Raw genomic sequence first — 18,421 nt, forward strand, 5'->3', positions numbered from 1 at the left:
AAGAAGTTGCAGCACTGATTGCTTTCCATTTCCATGCAGAAAATAGATTGATTTAAAATGTGGTTAACAGTGAAACAATCGCACAAGCTGTTTAAAAATGGATATGGATGCTGGTTTAACATTTAGATTCCGATTTTACGGTAATATCCTCTTGGGTTTTGGACTGTTTTGACATTTAAGAAAATCATTCTGGCTCTGGAAAATTATAGCAAGGCATTTTGCAAAAGACGCCTCTATTCTATAACAATTTAGACTATGTGCAATACCTCCCTTTGCTGCAATAACCCTTTAAAATACCATGAAAGTTCCCACAGGGAAATGTGGACCTTCAATGACTGAAGAAAAGTTCTAAATACATCTACTCCCATTCTCTTCACTTCACAACAGCATTACTGAACGCAGACGGCAGTTAAAGGTGGTGGACCTGCTGCTTAGAGTGCCTTGAAATGAAAAGAAGCATTTAGTCTTAGATTCTTTAATTAAAAGTAAAGGCAAACCTTTGGTGTGATTGATCAGCTCACCAGAGAGATGTTTAAAATGAAACGAATTAATGCCAGAGAATCTGGGAAAAATCATGCTTTAAAATTTATAAAAAGATTCAAGAAGTGAAATCAATGAGCATTTTGTCACCCGCTGGCAGTTGGTCCTTCAGTAATCACACGTCGTCTAGGCAACAAACCCACATTCCTTATTCATTTCATTAGATTCAAATGCGTAGAACTTGAGGGGAAAGTGCATCGGTTCACTTCGACCTTTGTTTCTCTCATGAGTGTTAACCAACCTAAAGAACAGTCACCAGGAAAACACAGTCAGCAATGACTTAGGTAAATGAAAATATTTTACCATTATTTATTAGAAAGAAAAAGTCACTTATGTTAAAACTTATGGAAACCAAAAGCAGGCAGCGGGTCCTTGCCTCAACATCACAAATTCCACTGACTACATGGATAACCTGTCATAAAGAGCAGGGTTGGACTGCCAGTGGGACATGGATGAGCCCAGTGGCTGATGGGAACGGCAGCCACCTCCATGTTGTGGGGAACAGAATCCCTTCATGTAAAACATTACATTTTAAGGCCGAGTGGACCTCGACAAAACCAGAGTTCCTCCTTGTGGTGTTAATTCATGTGACCCCCCCCTTCAGCCGGAGCCGAGCAGTGGTTTGTGAATCCAGGCTGCCATCTCTGGTCAAGGGGTGGTATTAACAAACCCACGATGACAAAGGAAAAAGTTGAAAGAATTCCAGGAGAAGAAAGAGGGAGAGTACCTGTTTTGACCTGATAGTCCCTGCGATCTGCCTACCACATGCTAACACACATAAATAAAAATCATAGTCCTGCATATATGAGTTCACTATGACGATACCGCATCAAACCAACGCAGCATGTTTACAAAACACGCACAAACACAAAGTTGCTGTTAAAAAAAGCCGGGGAGAAACACTGATCAATCTTGGAGACAACATGTCATGTTTAAAACAGATGCGCCTGTATGAGGGGTAAGGCAGGCATGAGGACCAGAAGTGGCTCAGCAGGCATCACCACAAGCACAGATACCTATGATGACAGGCGTGATTTCGGGTCGGCGCACTGGTAATTTAGTGTGCGGAAATCTTCAAGCGGAACTGACCCCTTAAGCAACAAAAAACCTGAGAATCAGTCTGAATTCAGCTGGTTTGCCTCTGAAGATGCAGTGTCTGAAAAAACATCAAAAAATATAACATGGGCAAAACTGGGGAGATGGCAAGAAAATAGCATTTACACAGCTCTGTGCTTTAAAAACAGATGTTTAATTCATAACAGGGGAGGCTTCCTCTGATCAGGAGTCACTAATGTAATAGTCACAAAGGAAGAATGATGTTGGGAGAATTACTTCTGCTGAGGAGTCATCAGGAAGGAAGCTGCTGCTGAACGCTGCTTTCATCAAGAACATCTCAAGCCCAGTCACTCCCGTTTCATTTTCCTGCCACAGCACCGCGTGACAGTGAGGTCACAGGCAGCAGTGTCCGTTCACCGATCAAAATCACCTTGTACCTCATGATACTGGTGAGAATTGGCAACTGCATTTAGAGTCCTTACCCTGATGGATGCCCAGTTGTAACTTCTGTCTCGTCATCTTATTGCCTTTTTATGGTTTTTGGATCTCCCCTTTTACCTACAAATTGCTTCCTTCTTTCCTCTAGGAGCCAAATGCAGACGCACCATAGAAATGTGAGCATGCAGACATGCAAACCGGCCTCTTAGCCCACCTCTCCTCTCTACCTCCTCTCTTCTCCTCTCCTGATTACGTTCCTTCTTGCTCACCCCCACCACCAAAAACCAGCGTCCAGCGTTCTCCCTCCACCAGCCATCAAAGCTCCCAGCCACCCGCCGCCCTCAGGAACCTGCAGTCACATAGAGGAAAATGCCATTTTACTAAAACACAGAGGACACATCGAACCCATCCACCCACACAGACAGTTCCCAAGTAAGTTCCTTTATTCACGTGACGTTAGACATGATTAATTTTTGTACCCCGCCCGGCTTTAAAAGAAAAAAAAAAACATTCCTCTTTTACTGATTTCACACACACTACATTGCAATGTTAACTGTGACAGCTGTGCTGTGGAAGCATTAACAATCCACCGCTTAATGAGTGTATAAAAAAAACGTTAACACAAGCCTCTGCTCATGAGACTAATTGTGAGCTAATTTCCCGGTTTTTCTCTGGTTTTTTTTTGGGGGTCTGGTTTAGTTGAAATTAAAACAATACAGCTGCACTAGCCATTCGTTTATTTAATATTTAATATCCAACTCTGACCACGACCATTGAACGATTTAGTTTTGGTAGCATTTGGATTGTGGGAACTGCTACGTGGAGTTTTTCATTCATTCTTTGTGACACTAAAGTAAAACCCTTCAAATTATAAAACCAGACAAATTTCTTAATTGATATGTTTACGTTTAGTGTGATGAAACGAAAAGCCCTGAAAATTGCCGCAAACCGCACAAGTACATTAAAAACGGAATGAAGACCTTTTACGTCAAATGATGCCGACCAAATGAACAAACGCTTAAAATCGTAGTTTTAAAAAAATGTTTCCCTTAAGAGAAAGCTTGAAACTAAAAATAAATTGTTATATAATTACTAAACATCAAATACTTTGCTCGTAACAGCGACTTCACTCTTGTCAATTGGCTCCAAACAGCATACGAGACAGTCCAGCACAGAACGACCAAATTCCCCCACAAAGGGGTCGTTAAAGATAAAAGAGTATGGGTTAGGAAATGAATAAAAAATATGAAATCAAAGGTTAAAAGATGAGAGGAAGATGAATAATGATTAACGACAAGAAAATAAAGATATTTGATGCAAATGTAACAGATGAGTGTCCATGCAGGTGTTGGGACGATGTCTCCTTTCCCTTGTAGTGTTATGTTAAGAACAAGCGGCACAGACGGGGATTAATTACAGCGCTGAGAGAGGACAGTGTTGCTTCATATTTAGGTGACAGCACCTTTGGCATTTTTCTCCATGGTGATGTGCTACGTAAGACGTGGGAACGTCGCCCTCCTCCCCGCTCTTTTTCCTCGCCCATCGTCCATCCGTCTCTTGTCCTCCTCGATGAATGTACAACACCTATGCAACGGAAACAAGGAGGTTTTCAAATTAATGGCCAAATGTAAATGCTCTGAAATTATGTTATTATAATCCAATAGGTTGGATTTTTCAAATGATGTAGGTTGTGATCTACCTCTTCTCAACCCAACTCTAACACAAGTTATGTTTTTAAACAGGACATTCAAGTGGGCCATTACCCCCTCGTCTTCTGCCATCACCAGCGTTCCCTCCGCGTTTTTACCTGCAGTCAAACAGTTGAAGGGTCAGAAACAACAGCCTCATCCACTGATCAATACAACTGTTCTGCTTCGGTAACAAGAGACGTGGCACTGGCCTTTCCATCAAAGATTACAGCGCCTTGCCAGTGTCCTTTACGGGCAGTCGGGTCTCGTCATCGAACTCCTCGTCGAACTCCGTGGGGGTCGGGGGTGTCGGCTGTGGGGGACTGGGGCGGCGATAGTGTGGTGATGGCTCCTGATTGGTGTCGTCTGTATTAGCTGGGCCCTCAGACTGATGGGAAGCAACAGCAAAGACGTGACTTGTTGTGGTGAATGATGACTGTTAATGATCTTACTAGATATTTACTGTGTGTAGCCAGACGTGTATTTAAAGATCATGTTAGTGGAAGGGGAGTTTGATGGCGATTTTCTTCTTGAGTTTGCCTTTTCAACCGTCTCTCTGCCTTGTGGAGGTGATGGTGGTTGTTCAGCGCGTGCTTCTTTCTCCTCTGGAGCTCGCTTCCCTTCCCTCCACCTCCGATAACCAGGTCCAGACAGAGTCAGACATAAGACATGTGTACAATGTACATACATTCCATAATCACAGGAAAAGGCCTTAAAAAGCTCCCCTAGTATATACTAGTTAATAAGTGAATCCTTCACCTCATTCTTTGGATTTTTTTTTTTCCGAGCGCAGCTTCTTGCCATGTTACCATGGTTTCTGATATTTTGGGCCTGCAGCTGCTGGGGTCTCCCATCTGAGGATTCTCTCAACCATCCGTTCATCTTGTTCAGCTGGCATCTCTGGCAACAACACACACAAACGTGTACTTGAGCCTAAGCTGTTTATGCAGAGAGTTTTTCCTGATTAGTGAATTAATCATCAGTCTGAAGTTACCCTTGGGTCAAGAATTATTATAAGAAGCTCCTTACCTTTTTGATCCATCGCTTGTCTGGCGCTCCCTCCGGTTTCGTGCTCCTTTGCTGCAGCCTCTTCCTCCTCTGCTCTGGAGGCAAGTGACTGTACCTCCAAACGTGCCCTAGTGGGGAAAACAGAATTCTACATCACTGGAGTCTATAAATTTAACTTGGTGTCAACACAGACCGACGTGGAGAATGAACCCAGATGTCTGCACCGGGTGTGACTCGCATGTACATCCACTTTCGTACTTAAATAAATAATTGAATAATACCAATATCCGTAAATCAGGCGGCGTCACAGACGTATATCCACCAATTTATAGTAGGTGAAATGTTTCAAATTTCATGCCAAAAATATTCTAACACCATTTAGTTATGTTCACAGAGCTTTTATTCCATTTCTAATTAATACATTTGCACCAGTGGCTTGCCCTAGTGTTTGTGACCTGAGACAACCAGGGAGTATTCTTGGGTTGTATTACTAGAAAATGAGAGAACTAGGTGTTTCTACTGTATCTGAAACTAAACGGAGTCCTACATGGTGACACATGAAAAGATTCCTACAACTGCCGTCTCCTTGAGACCTAATCTATACACACAATCAATCACTACCATCTTTACCGCCACTGGTGGCATTAACAGTTACATCAAAGACACAAAGCACACGAGGTATGGTTTCAGTAAATTTAAACACGGCCGTCCCAACGAGCAGTCGGATTCATCAATGAAAACCACTCAACCACTCGTATCAGTCGCCACGATGCATCCGATGCCAACAACATCCGGATGCATCTGTGAAACTTGCACACACTTCTCAACTGTCACCCGATAATCTCTCAGGTTTGACAATGTCCTAAGCAAAATCCAGCAGCTGTTTGACCTGTCCAGTTTTCATCCTCTGTTTCTTGACGATGAAACCACAGATGGTCGTCCCAAAAGGCGCCATTAATACACCAATGAAAGCTTTGCCCAACACTGCGACCAGGTGTTATTTACAAGTTCCTGAAATTGCACAGAGACTGCTTCAAACGCATGATGCGGCTGTTAGCAGAGCTGCTCCACTCCACACACCAACACCACCAAACTTAGGCAACACCTGTTTGGCACACACATTTTTAAACAAACTATCATGCTTTAAAATCAAAGAACACGCTCCATCATACAGACTGTCTGTTTACCATACTTCACCATGATCCTCCTCTTGTGACTGGGGAGCAACAAAACTGCCTTCATGGTGAAAGAAGGGAAGAAGCACAAGCCGTAAAGAAGATGAGGGAAGGATCAGTGTTCGTGTCTGCCAGCTTTCAGTTAAAATAAAACCTAATCTCTAAAGTCTATTGGCAAGCTTAAAATTGAATTATTGGACCATATTTACAGTCATTAGGCATCCTTATTTTTAATTCATAGTTTGTCTAGAGCTGGCAGAACACTGCATAGGTTTGGAGAAAGTCAACCACCACATCAACCTGTCTCTAACTAATAAACACACACTTTCTATGCCCTCTCCTCTCATCGTCTGCCCTCTCACCACTCTCCTCAGGCCTTTCAAATTCTGGTGGAATTCTGGGGACTGGAGTCTGTAGGACTAATCTCAGACAGATATTGCTCCCTCCTGTACAGAGCTGGAACCGGGATGAAGGGAAACGGTGGGAGGTAACCGGGAACGGGAGGAGTCTGAAGGTGGAGGGTGGTGGAGAAGCAGAGGGGCCTAGTAGGAAGGCAGGAAGAGGAACAGAGTTGCTGGTCCGGATGACACAGTAGAAAGATTTTGTTGCAACAAGAACTCAATGGCATGGCCAATTGGAATATTTTATATATATTTGAATGATCAGTTATACCATAGAGTAAATAATGTCCCCTTTTTTAAGAACATGTATCAATAGGTTGAAACCAAATGATCAAGAAGAAACACTATTCAAAAACTGGCTCCTGATACTGGGAGTCATCTTGTGGCGCCAACCTAAACCAGCAGGCTGGTATGATTATCAGTCTTTATAAGATTGCCAAGGGTCCAACAGGGAAAAAGATTGAGTGTATATGTTGCCTGAGAAATACACTCAGAGAGAAAAACTAAACTGCTGTGAATTTAGTCAATGATTTCAGGCACTCTTCTCACGACCTTTGGGTTCTCTGCCCAAACTCCATGCTTTTCTTTGGTTCTGCTCATGCTGTTTTTGGGTCTGACCGTGCACGGAGCCCCCTTTCATTCTCGGTCCCCGGTCCGCGGTCTCTGTCTCCTTTGGTGTGTTGCTGATGGTCCCTCTGACCCGTTCTCTGAGATCTGACTGGTCCCTCAAAGGGGAAGTCGCTTGAGGTTTAAGACCTACTTGAATATTCCCCACGAGGCTTCATCCTGGGTAGACCGTGGACACGTGAAAGGTTGTGGGGACCAATAAAGAAAACTCTCTCTTCTCTCTCTCTTCATGGTCACATAAGTTACACACCGTTCGCTCATTCACAGGCTTTGGCGGCGGAACCATCCCTTCTAGACTTTGGCGAAATGGGAATGACTTTTCAGCTCCACCGGTCAGGCAAAGGTCCATACGTCTCACGCTGAGCTTTACGTGTGCTGGCGTTCGTCCTGGCCTGAAGGTCTGTAACCAACATTAGGAAGAAATAAACACTGACTGCAGTGTTAATTGTTGACACTTAAACTGGGCTGGTGACCAGCTTGTCCCGGTACGCGATCCTTTCCTGGACATCACCACCTACTCATATTTTTATAAATGGTTAACATGGGGGGAGAACCACTAAGTTTAACATGCCATCACAGCGAGCCGCACTTTCTCTAAAACAATTGGGACACTGGTTTAAGGGCCTGCCACCGTAAAAAAAAATCCGTAACCAAAAGTCTGTGTAGTGCAGTTCATGGTCCAGGCCTTTAAAAATGAATGAACGGGTATAAGTGTTAAGAAAGAAGCCTCTGCTTACTTTTTCAGCCTCGCCTCGTGGCCTACCTTGAAGATGTGGTGGTAATGTCGTTGGTTGATATGTTTCCATTGCTCTGCGTTGAAGTTTCTGTATTTGTGCAGCATACTCATTCTTGCTCTCATCACCGTGTTAGTCCCGCAGTTAATACTGGGCTTTGCCGAAAGAATAAACATCACAGTATAACAGGTAGCCCACGGCCAGCTACAGTTTTTACTAATAACTGGCAAGCCTGAAGAACATGTTGTTGAGTTGCAGGTTGGAGCTTCTTTCTTACCTTCTCCACCTCCTTTTTTCCGTTCCCACCTCCGACTTGGTGGCATTGATGTCGTTATCTAGCCGCTCGTAGGTCACTTTGGATTTCTCTGCTGCCCTGCACTCTCTCCCTCAAACTTCCTTTTACTCTGAAAGCAGAAACGAAGAAAAAGGAAGTGACAAGTTTAAAAATACAATCATGCAATTGAAGAACTAACCTGTTCATCCTCATTTCCAGTTTTATATATAGATGAATGGGAGACAACAAATGACATAGGTAAAGCAGAAGCAAACAGGATAGAGACGAGTTCACTTCCTGCGCCATCTGGGTTACATTAGCAAGATAAGGACCCAGTCCAGACCTCTGTAGTCACTGTTTCAGTCACTGGAAAGCTCAGAAAATGAGAAACCAATAATCTGTACGCACATCACCAACTATATCTAAGGAAAGATTTCTCCTTATTATTCCTAAAGTTATGTTTGTTAGCATCTTTTGTATTTCTCCTGATCACCGGCATAATTAAAAGTGCAGCAGCTGCTCTGACCCAACAGAAAATATTACACCACAACGTGATTTCCCTCCTCCTCACTTACATTGTCCATCTGTTTCCAGCAATGATCAAATACTGCTGAGGGCCTTCCTGCCCTCCGTAGATGCTGCCATTTACACCACCACCACACCAAACACACCTAGACACACAACCACAAGAAAACAACAGGAACATTACATTAAATTATAGAGCACATTTGGTTCACGTCCAGACCAGTAACGTTCACTCAAAGACGAGAGTGAGAGGGACAGACACGAAACGGATAAAGGATAAATCCAGTTCCAGAGAGTTTGTTTACAGTTTGGTTGTGTCACATGATCTGCTTTCATGATCAACAAACCACACTCTGTACAGAACCATGGTTACGAATCTCCTAAAACCGCAGTCCGACTCAGGACGTTGGCTTTTCACAACTGATTTTCTAAGCAAATAACTTTTCTGCCCAAATGGTTAGAATATTGCCTATTCAGTGAACACCCTCGCAATATTTTCTCATTTCACCAACACATTTGTCAACAACAAATACCCTTTATCTAGTCCTTTGTGTCAGAGAGACACGGATGTTGACAGTGTTTCTAGATTACATGAATGTTTATTACTAAAACCATTAACAACGAACCTGTTCCATTCTGCTTTCCGTAACACGTCCCTTAGTCCTTTGCAACGTCTACACGGAGGGCAAATCACAACAGCGCCCACAACAAATCCACACACTTATCACTGCCACAACAAACCAGCAGCATAATGTGATGAATCCACAAAGGATGGAACATTAAATACAACTGTTTCTCATTTGTTATAAGCTGTGTTTCTTTAGCGATGTCATACACAGGAAGAGGGCTCTGTTCCTCCAGTGGATAAGCAGATGGTGGAGCAAATAATGACAATGGTTCAACATCAGACATCCATACTCTCCTCTGGGGTAAGCAAATGCACACGAGGCTCACAGAGGATACAGTGGTCAACAGCAACAGCCGTTTTCATGTCAGCAATCGGACCGGCGTTCGTTGGGAATGAGTCTTAACGGAGCGATGCTTAATGTGTACTAGTATTCACTACAAACGGTAGCTCGTAACTATCAGCATACTCACGTGCTTCCCTCTCATGCTTTGAGCTCTTGGCTGTAACGCCTCAAGTCCCGTCACCCTGTGAGCCATCTCCCACCCCCCCCCCCCCCCCCTCTGGCCAACACCTCCTCTGACCTGGCGTCAGTCGCTCAGTTCGTTCAGTGTGGAGTAGAACGACAGACATGATGTAACCCTTGCCACAGCAGAGACTCATCAGTATTACATATCAGGGGTTGAAATGATCTCATCAATCCACGGTACACCATAAGATACCAACGTCCAGCACGCTAACGCCGTGAAATACAGTCAACGCACCACTCTGCTCCTGCTCCACTCACCTCGTTCCTCATCTTTAGACCGCTTTGGACAGTACTTCTTCATCACACCAGGTTCCTGAGATAAGAGACAGAACGCCAGTAGGAGAGACGGTAAAACACACGAGAGTCTGACAGTGCACGCATTTACGCAACACACGTCATGTGTTATTAAAATAATCACAAATTTATACATCAGAGTGAGCCGGTTCCTTCCCTCAGGCTCCGACAAAAAAACTACAATAAGCGTGGGTTTAATGATTTAGCCACATAGCAGAGGAATTTATGGGTGAGGAGCACATAGTGCCACTTTAACCACGAACAGGTACAACCTCTGTACCACCCAAAAAAACTATTCACACAACACCGCACGTGTACTCTGCACATCACTCCAGGTTCTGTATATTAAGCTGTCTAGTAGGTTTAGGTCCAGGACGCTGGACTTGGGTGATTTGGAAACTATTTGCTGCTGTTTAAATTAATTATCCTCCCAGTATCAATGCGGCAACTCAACCCACTATCTAATATTAAGAACGACCTTCCCATCCCCCAAGGTGCTGACAGTTCAGTGACCAAATTTTGCACACGCCACCCTTACGGTTTGGTTTTCCACTGCAACTGTGTGTGTGTTGTGTGTGTGGGGTGTTTGTAAACGCACTAATCAAAATGTGAAGAAACACTGAGCCCCTGGCACTTTGTGAACTAAGTCGGAAGTGAAGAAAATTCTGAACAAGACATTAATTTGTTTTAAAATTGACCATACCTAAAAATTCATGAAGCATGCCAACATGATCTGAGCCAACGGAAAAATCCAGAAGGTGAAAGGTTATTCATGCACAGAACAAGGCAAGACCAGAATAGGCAGAGGGCGTGTCTGTGTGTGTTAGCTGTGTTGTGTTTGTGTTTTGCGTGCTGTGGTTGCATGTACGGGAGCTGCTTTGCGTAGTTTTGCTTCTATGTCCAACTCTCCTTCACCACTTGCATAGCGCTCCAGGAAAGGCGATTCCTCCCCCCACTGTTGTGTTTGTTCCAGATCTCACACTGTCCTGCAAATGAACAAGAGGGGAAAATGTAATTCAATCGGCAGAGGACAGGAAACAACAAACAAACTCACAAACGCACAATTAATTTAAAATCACTCAACAAACATACAGAAAAAATTCAAAGAATGGATGAACAAACACAGTAATGGAAATACATTGTTAAAATTATAACATGTGATTGAGCTGCCGCATCTGAATTACTCAGAGCACCTATTCAGAAATTACAGTCCCACTGCTAGTGACTCAGGGGTAACGTGTTTCCTGTCTGCCGCCTGTACCAACACGTGCTGGATTCTACGGCTCATCAGGTTCTGAACCTAGCAAGTAGCAGACTAATCCAGAGCAGTTACAATAATTCACCTATAACACGCGAATTCGAATTACTCTATTCCAAGGGCCAAAAAAAGGAAAATTAAACACCCAAATTGCAGCAGTTTTTGCACAAATTGATTCTCAAGGATAATCAAGAACATAGTAATAAGCTAAAAACTACACAGATTTAAAGCAAAAAAAAAACGAAATGAATGTTGTACATTGTTCTCTTTGGGGCTCAAACAAGGCTATCTGCTGCTCACTGCTTTCGGGGGTCCTTAAGTGCTTTTGTTTGAGGGCATGTCTGCTTCATTTTTCTTCTCCAGGCTCACGGAGTATGTGAGCTTCCCCTTAAGAATAGTCCACTTAAGGCAATAAGGATGTGATTCATATGCTAGGTCACTGCGTAACCGAAAATTGAATGAGACAATGTTCTCGTCTCAACACAGGACAGAGCCCAGTCCTTCTAACGTCCAGATACCAGAGCAGTGATGATCCCATGTGTTGTTGTCCTAATTACCACATGTAGTTCTTGGTGTGTCAAGAACACAAACCAAGGCCTGGACCCAATCATTATGGTCACAAGGAATAACAAGACTGTTGAGACGGCTGACCTCCCTGCTTATTGGTTATTCTGAGCAGGAGTGAAAGCTTCGACACAAAGACCAAAGGCGAAGGCAAATTCACAGATTTAGTCCTCATATCTCACATTCGTATGTCACGAAGCACATATGCTTTAATATTTAGATTTTTCTTCCGTTTTCTAGGCCAAACTAATCATAATAAATCCTTTTCATAATCTCTTTATTCACTCTTGAACCAAATGACTAAATAATTGGGTCAGATATAAACATGTTAGTGTTTTTAAATCCAGAAGCAGCCACTAGTTTAGTATCCTGAATTAGATTAAACCAGTCGTGGATAACAAGAGCTGGCAGGATAGAGCACACCATTCAGCTCAACGCGGCAAAACGCCAGTTTTCACAGTGAGGAAAATATTTAACAAGATCTCGCCGTAAGTATGTCACAAACGCCACGCTGCCTGCTTCCAAGTGCATTTTTGTTGTAGGAAAATGATACGCTGTACTAAATAGCAGTATGAGCTCTGCAGGAACCGGTGCACAGAAACCCAATCAGACAGTCCGCGTTGGCGTTTGCCCCCGTGAGCTTCTGCATGGCTGCCAGTCCTCCTCTTTTATCCACCACGTCTGCCCTCAGTTGCGTCAGTCTGTGTGACGGTGCCCTCGAATAGTAATGGATATAGCTCATCCTTTAGTTTTTGTGTTGGCAAGCGTTTGCATCAGACTGGCTTCCACTGTGGTGAATATGACAACATCTCTGGGCTCCTGGAGGACACTCATGTCCACAGCCAAGAAGGGTAGTGTATTGATGAGGATTATGATGAGCCTTAAAGCACAGCTGCCTGAATCTGCACTTAGAACCTACGCTGCTTCAGCACCTGCTCTGCAGCGAGAGTCCCTCCTCAGAGGTGGCCGGACACCTGGTTTTCACTAGCTCAAAGAACCAACTTGGGCTTGCTTTACAGTAATTTCAGGTATATTTTTATTAAATACAGATTACTACAATATTTTTTTTTTTTCCAGCTTCATCCACTACAAGTCTTGGTTAACTTGGTGGCAATCACATCACTGTGACCTGAGCACAGAAGGCACATGTATCACACTGGGACAAATGTGTACAGATTAACATACACAAACCTTACAAGTTTTGTCCAGCTCCATTTTCACAAACCCTTTTCACTGAACATTGTGTATTAAATACTTAGAACCGAAAATAACCAGACATCGTTACAGCTTGATTCTGATTTAGACACAGAAAGACGGCATTAATAACAATCTAATCAGCAGCAGCACAAATCCTTGACATAATCACAGGAGAGTGACACACACAATAGTCTGCGTCTGTCGTGTCCTGGCATGAATGTTGACCCCTTACTGTCATAATGGTTTTGGAATTTAAATGCTTCTAAAGGAACCAGATCAGTCAGAGGTAGCAAGGTCATGATGTAACCAGGTTTAACGTAAAAAAAAAACTGTTTGGTCTAAATAATTGCCAAATCAAACCACTGGTTGTTTAATTAAAAAAAAAGGAACCTGGGCAGCTCCACAAGGTTCTCCTAGTACTACTTTCTATCCATTTTCATCCTTCAGAGAATAAAGCTTTAGCTCCCAGCGTGGGCTCAGCTTGCCCTGTTTGGAGATTCACTGTGGATCTGGTTTGTATACACACGCAGCCACCAAGGAGCCCGACAGCCTCAGTGCATTGCCCTAAAACAGGGCACGGTTATTAGCCTGGAAAATTCTGATAGGACAAAGGCTAATTACAACCCGCTGTGGCATTCACAACACACATACATGCACACACTACGCAGACAGAGAGCTGGGTGGGAAATGTCAACGGTCTGAAACACCGGCATCAGCCTGAAGACCCCAGGCTCCGCTGCACCGTGTGCATTTTTACTGCGTCTACGGTGTGTATCTTTTCCTCGAAAAATACATGAAAAGAAGTCTCTCTTCCAAGGAATGTGAAAGGGGAGAGCTGCCTTTGTGCGGTCCGCTCGAGGAGGGAGTGAGAGGGCGTGGGGGTGGGGGGCGACGGAGGTGGAAAACAAGGGGAAAGTAAGTAGGAAGAGAGACGGATGGGAACAGGCCCTATGGTTCAGTCTAAAGCTTCATTCTCAACTGGATTTACTTTCCTGGGGGAGGTGGGCTGGTTTTTATATTACCACCTGCCCTGCAAGCACCTTTAATATGTCCTGTGTGTACCTCAACTCCCTCATAGACCCCTGAACAACTCATGTCCTCATTTAAATTTTAATCTAAGCAGCATCTCTTCTGTATTTTTTATGACTTTACGCATCAACAATCCAATGTAATTTATTTATTTTTTACTATGCTTAGCCTTTTCATCTCAGGTTTGCTGAACTACGTAACTGATGTGTTTGGGACAACCCTAAATTAGGAGCAATGTAATTTTAGAACATCAGTTCTTGTAGATAAGTAAATATATGCTCACTGTTAATTTTTTCATATTTCCCAATGTAAAGATAATTTTCATTCATTGAGACATTTAACAAAGGTCGTTAATTTCAGATTTTGGCTGCTGGTCAGACAAACAAGCAATATGAGCTGTATTTGAAGGAGCTGACTATATAGATTAGGCCTATACACAATGGTTCCAGAAGCCGGCTCGCAGTCTCACACCTAATGCATTTTTATTTAACTTTCCTTGCGCCAAGCAAATATTTGGATTGACTTGGGCTTGTTAATTGAAGGTTGTGTATAAACGTTCCACTGCCATCATGGACAAAACAGACACGAGCGCTGGCAGAAATGGCTGACTCCATCCCCCTCACGGATGCTCAGCCGGCAGGATCTCAGCTGACTCCCAGTTAGTACGTCTGACAGGTTGGATGACTGTAGTACAATAACAGACATATTGGCTGCATACCAGACCAAACACTAAACTATATTCCAGTGGGCGGGGGGGGGGCTAGACAGATTTACCAGACACTAACAGACCACTCTGTTAGTGGTAACGTACTAGACTCAGACACTGTGTGAAATCGTGTGGGTCTAACAGTCCATTACACTTGATTGCTGATACTCATCCTAACAGGGCCCACTTTGGAGGGCAGCGTAGGTAATAGTACTCAACACCATCTGAACCATACACACCCTACATTTGCCCATTTTTTTTCAGTAGTGGAAATAGAAAAAGGTACTAGGCTTGTAATGTGCCCCACGCAACTATCTATATATATCTATATACACAACCTGCAAGAGAAATATGTGACCCCATAGCTGTTAAGTGACATAACGAACCATTCCTGTGGCTCACAGTAAGAATCTCATTAGTGTGTTTCACTGAGACCTCCTATGACCATATCACATAATAGTTAGTTTGTCGCTGCCATCGTGAAATAGCCAAGTTGGACCGTGAACTGTTTCAAACGGAGTGATGGTGCAACAAATACCCAGGACTTGACAAAAGCTTGAGTGAATGGTATGGGCCTTCTCCCCTGTGTATTTGGAGGATTATCTCAGTGCACTCATTTAAAAACCTTGAATAGTCATCTGTGAACTTGTTTTACTCTGTGTTAACCATGTCTCAGAAAAAAACCTAGACAACAGCACTTCCTTCTTGTGCTTCCATGGATGTTTGCTTTCACTTTGTTCAATGGTGAATTGCTCACCCTTTGTCTACTCTCAGATCTATAGATTTATGCACCTGTGTTCATTGTGAGCCTGCAAATACAGGTCGTGAAAATTCCACTCTTAGCAAATAGGCCCCTGATGGAATGCAGAACGTACAAATCACTGGACCAACTCTAATAAATGTTTCACCTAGCAGCTGCAAAGATATAAAGCTGTTTCCATGAATGGCCTAAACACAGACATTCCAACACACAAAAAATGGTCCATCTATGTGGTCAGTAAAACTTTAAGCCAAGAAGAGCCAATAAAAAAAGCTGCGTCCAGGTAAGAGCTGGCGAGTTAAAACATTACCCTTAACGCACAATAGTGTGGCCTTCATGCCACGGAAAACCATTTCACTGAAGCCTTTTAACCTCTGCAAGAATCATTATACAATGTTCTAGTTTCAAGAGGGAACTACACAACGAAGTCATTTTCAGTCAATACCTTGACCTATGGAACAAAGCTCTTCTATGCAAACATTGACAAATGGCAATAGTAAACATTAACTGTTGGGACAACACGGCACCCTGTAAATTCTATAACCGTGTTCAGCAACACTGGCTAACGTGGTAAGTACTGCACACAGGTCCATGTGACCGAACGCGTGACACTCCACAAGCTAGACGAGTGACAGGTTCAGAGCACACCACCACAACTTTGGCAGAAAACAAGTTTTTGGGCCATACTTCGATGTAACCACAAAACAAGGACACACACACAGCCTTGTGGTTACATCAATTGGTCTCACCCATGACTAATACAGTCCTGGCCCCTTACCCTCACCACCCCTACTAACTACGGCAGAGGCGTAATCCTGCTGTAATCCTAACTCCACATATTACACGCACATCACGTTGCGACAAGCAGTTTATAGCCATTTGCGTTTATAGTAATTGGACAGGCTGATTGAACCTAAAGCCATCGATAAACTTGCCAATGTCAGAGTTTACATCAAACACTGCTGAAAGAAAACAGCTCTCATTGGTCTGTTGCAGCACCTGCTCATGTCAGTAATATTGCGCTTGAAGCTATTCTTTAAACATGAAAGTCATACAACAGGTCCTCACACCTAAAATCACCACATGATGGAAATCCCTTTTAACATTCAATCACACTTACCCCACCAAGTACTTATTGCTTCAAGTCAAGTGGAGTTGCAGAAAACACTCACTTCAATTCCAAAACGCTGAAGGTTTGAATTAGAACAGTACGTTATACATAAAATAATCTGAGAGTGAATCATGAAGACACTACACCCCGGGCACTCCTATCTGTGTTATCCAGCCAGGCTTGGTAGCACCTAATCCCCACTATTGTCTTGCTCTCCCTGCGGTCCCATACGCCCACACAATCCTGCCAACGGGTTAGCCAAGCGAGACGGAAAGAGCAAAAAAGTGAAAAATATTAACAGCTCCTAAATATGATCACATCGCCTACCAATCATGACTTCACATGACAACCGTACCTTTTCAGATCAATCACACGGTTGCCCCAGTGTGACATAACCTGCATCAGAGGAAATGTTCACAACAAAAGAAGTAAAGTTTGTTCTCGCCTGCATGACAAGGGTGGAGCTGTGGCCCTAAACGGACTTGACTCGTTTGCTTCCTGCACAAACCAACACCAACAGCTACAAAGTCACTCTGACAGCAGCTAAAGTGCAACTATCGCTCTTTAGCTTTATAAATTGGGACCTCTAAACTAATTTAAGATTGTTGTCAAAAAATAAAAAAGCCCCAACCTGCTGTGGACACATACGGACAAACTGCACGTACAAGTACCCTTGAAAACCACCCTATGTCTGACCCTCCTTGTTCTCATATACGTGACCAGGACCATTGTTTTCTGGGGCTGCTTTCTAACTAACAGGACAAAGGTCACCAAAAGGATTTCGTGGGTCACTATCCAGATCTGCAGTGTGAAACAGAGAACACTGGCTCATATGGTTTCATACGTGAGGCTGAGGGTCTGATGTTTTATCATAGTAATGAATGTATGTAGTTACTCTGGCAAATCCAAACTGTTACGGTACTATAGTTTTCCATAAAGATAAATGTGGCAGTCATCTATATATAAATGATCACAGTTTTTTCTTTACTTGCAAACAGAACTTACATACATAACCTTAATGTAATTCTGAGCTTTTCCCTGTGGCCCAGTTTAACAGAAAATTACAAGCATTAGGTGACAAGTAAAAGTAATAAACTGTCTGGTAACATTTTATGTCGGTTCATTAAGCGGGTGTGGTATTTGTTTAACTTAACAGTTTTAAGAGGTTTTTGACAGTTTATTTTACTAATGTAGAAGTGATTGATACAATAGGAATCCATGTAAAAGGTATGGTTTTCAGAAGCTAACCCGGCTTCTTGCAATGTGTTACTGGACTGACTGGGACTTATCCAAAGTCAGTGATGAGCAACGTGCACGATGACAGTCGGCTGGTTGCCCACACATTCAACCAGTGTGGTCACAGATTGAACCGGCTGTGATACTACAGTATCTGTTGAACATCCACTGAGATGTAATCCTCAAACCAGTGTGCATTCTCCCACTTTGCGGGGGGGGGCTCTATTTAAAAGAGAGGGAAGCCACAGGATTCCTGGATTTATCTAACCACAAGCTCAAGTGCTACAATCACAGTCACGTTTGGTGTGGCTCCAGCGTTTGTAGGCCCGCACGTCTCCCTCGTCGGTGGCTCGCTCACTTTCCTCTGAAGATTTATGCTCTGTCCTTCTCTTTAACAATGAAATGAATGCAAACCTTTCATCAGGCGATCTACTAAGTGTGTGGGGATTCACATAATTCCTTTTTACTTAGTTTAGTTTAACAGCATGAACGGCATGCATGTTACCTCCTTACAGTGGATCATTGTATCCAAAGCATAGAACCATGCCGCCAACGAAGCACCTTCCTATTCATGTGTAGCTGGGATTAGGCATTAACTTCACATCATAAGACAACAGAATGAAAGGTGTTTTATACCTTGTTTTAT

The 18,421-nt window shown here is 43.2% G+C and overlaps 1 pseudogene; it reads right to left on the bottom strand.

Moving 5' to 3' along the window:
• Positions 1 to 7,780, bottom strand: part of LOC114854759 (formin-binding protein 1-like) — a 33,301-nt pseudogene extending 25,521 nt beyond the window's left edge.
• Between the last annotated feature and the right edge of the window lie 10,641 nt (positions 7,781 to 18,421).

Source organism: Betta splendens, chromosome 4 (genome assembly GCF_900634795.4).
Source record: "Betta splendens chromosome 4, fBetSpl5.4, whole genome shotgun sequence".
In the NCBI taxonomy this organism is placed as follows: Eukaryota; Metazoa; Chordata; class Actinopteri; order Anabantiformes; family Osphronemidae; genus Betta; species Betta splendens.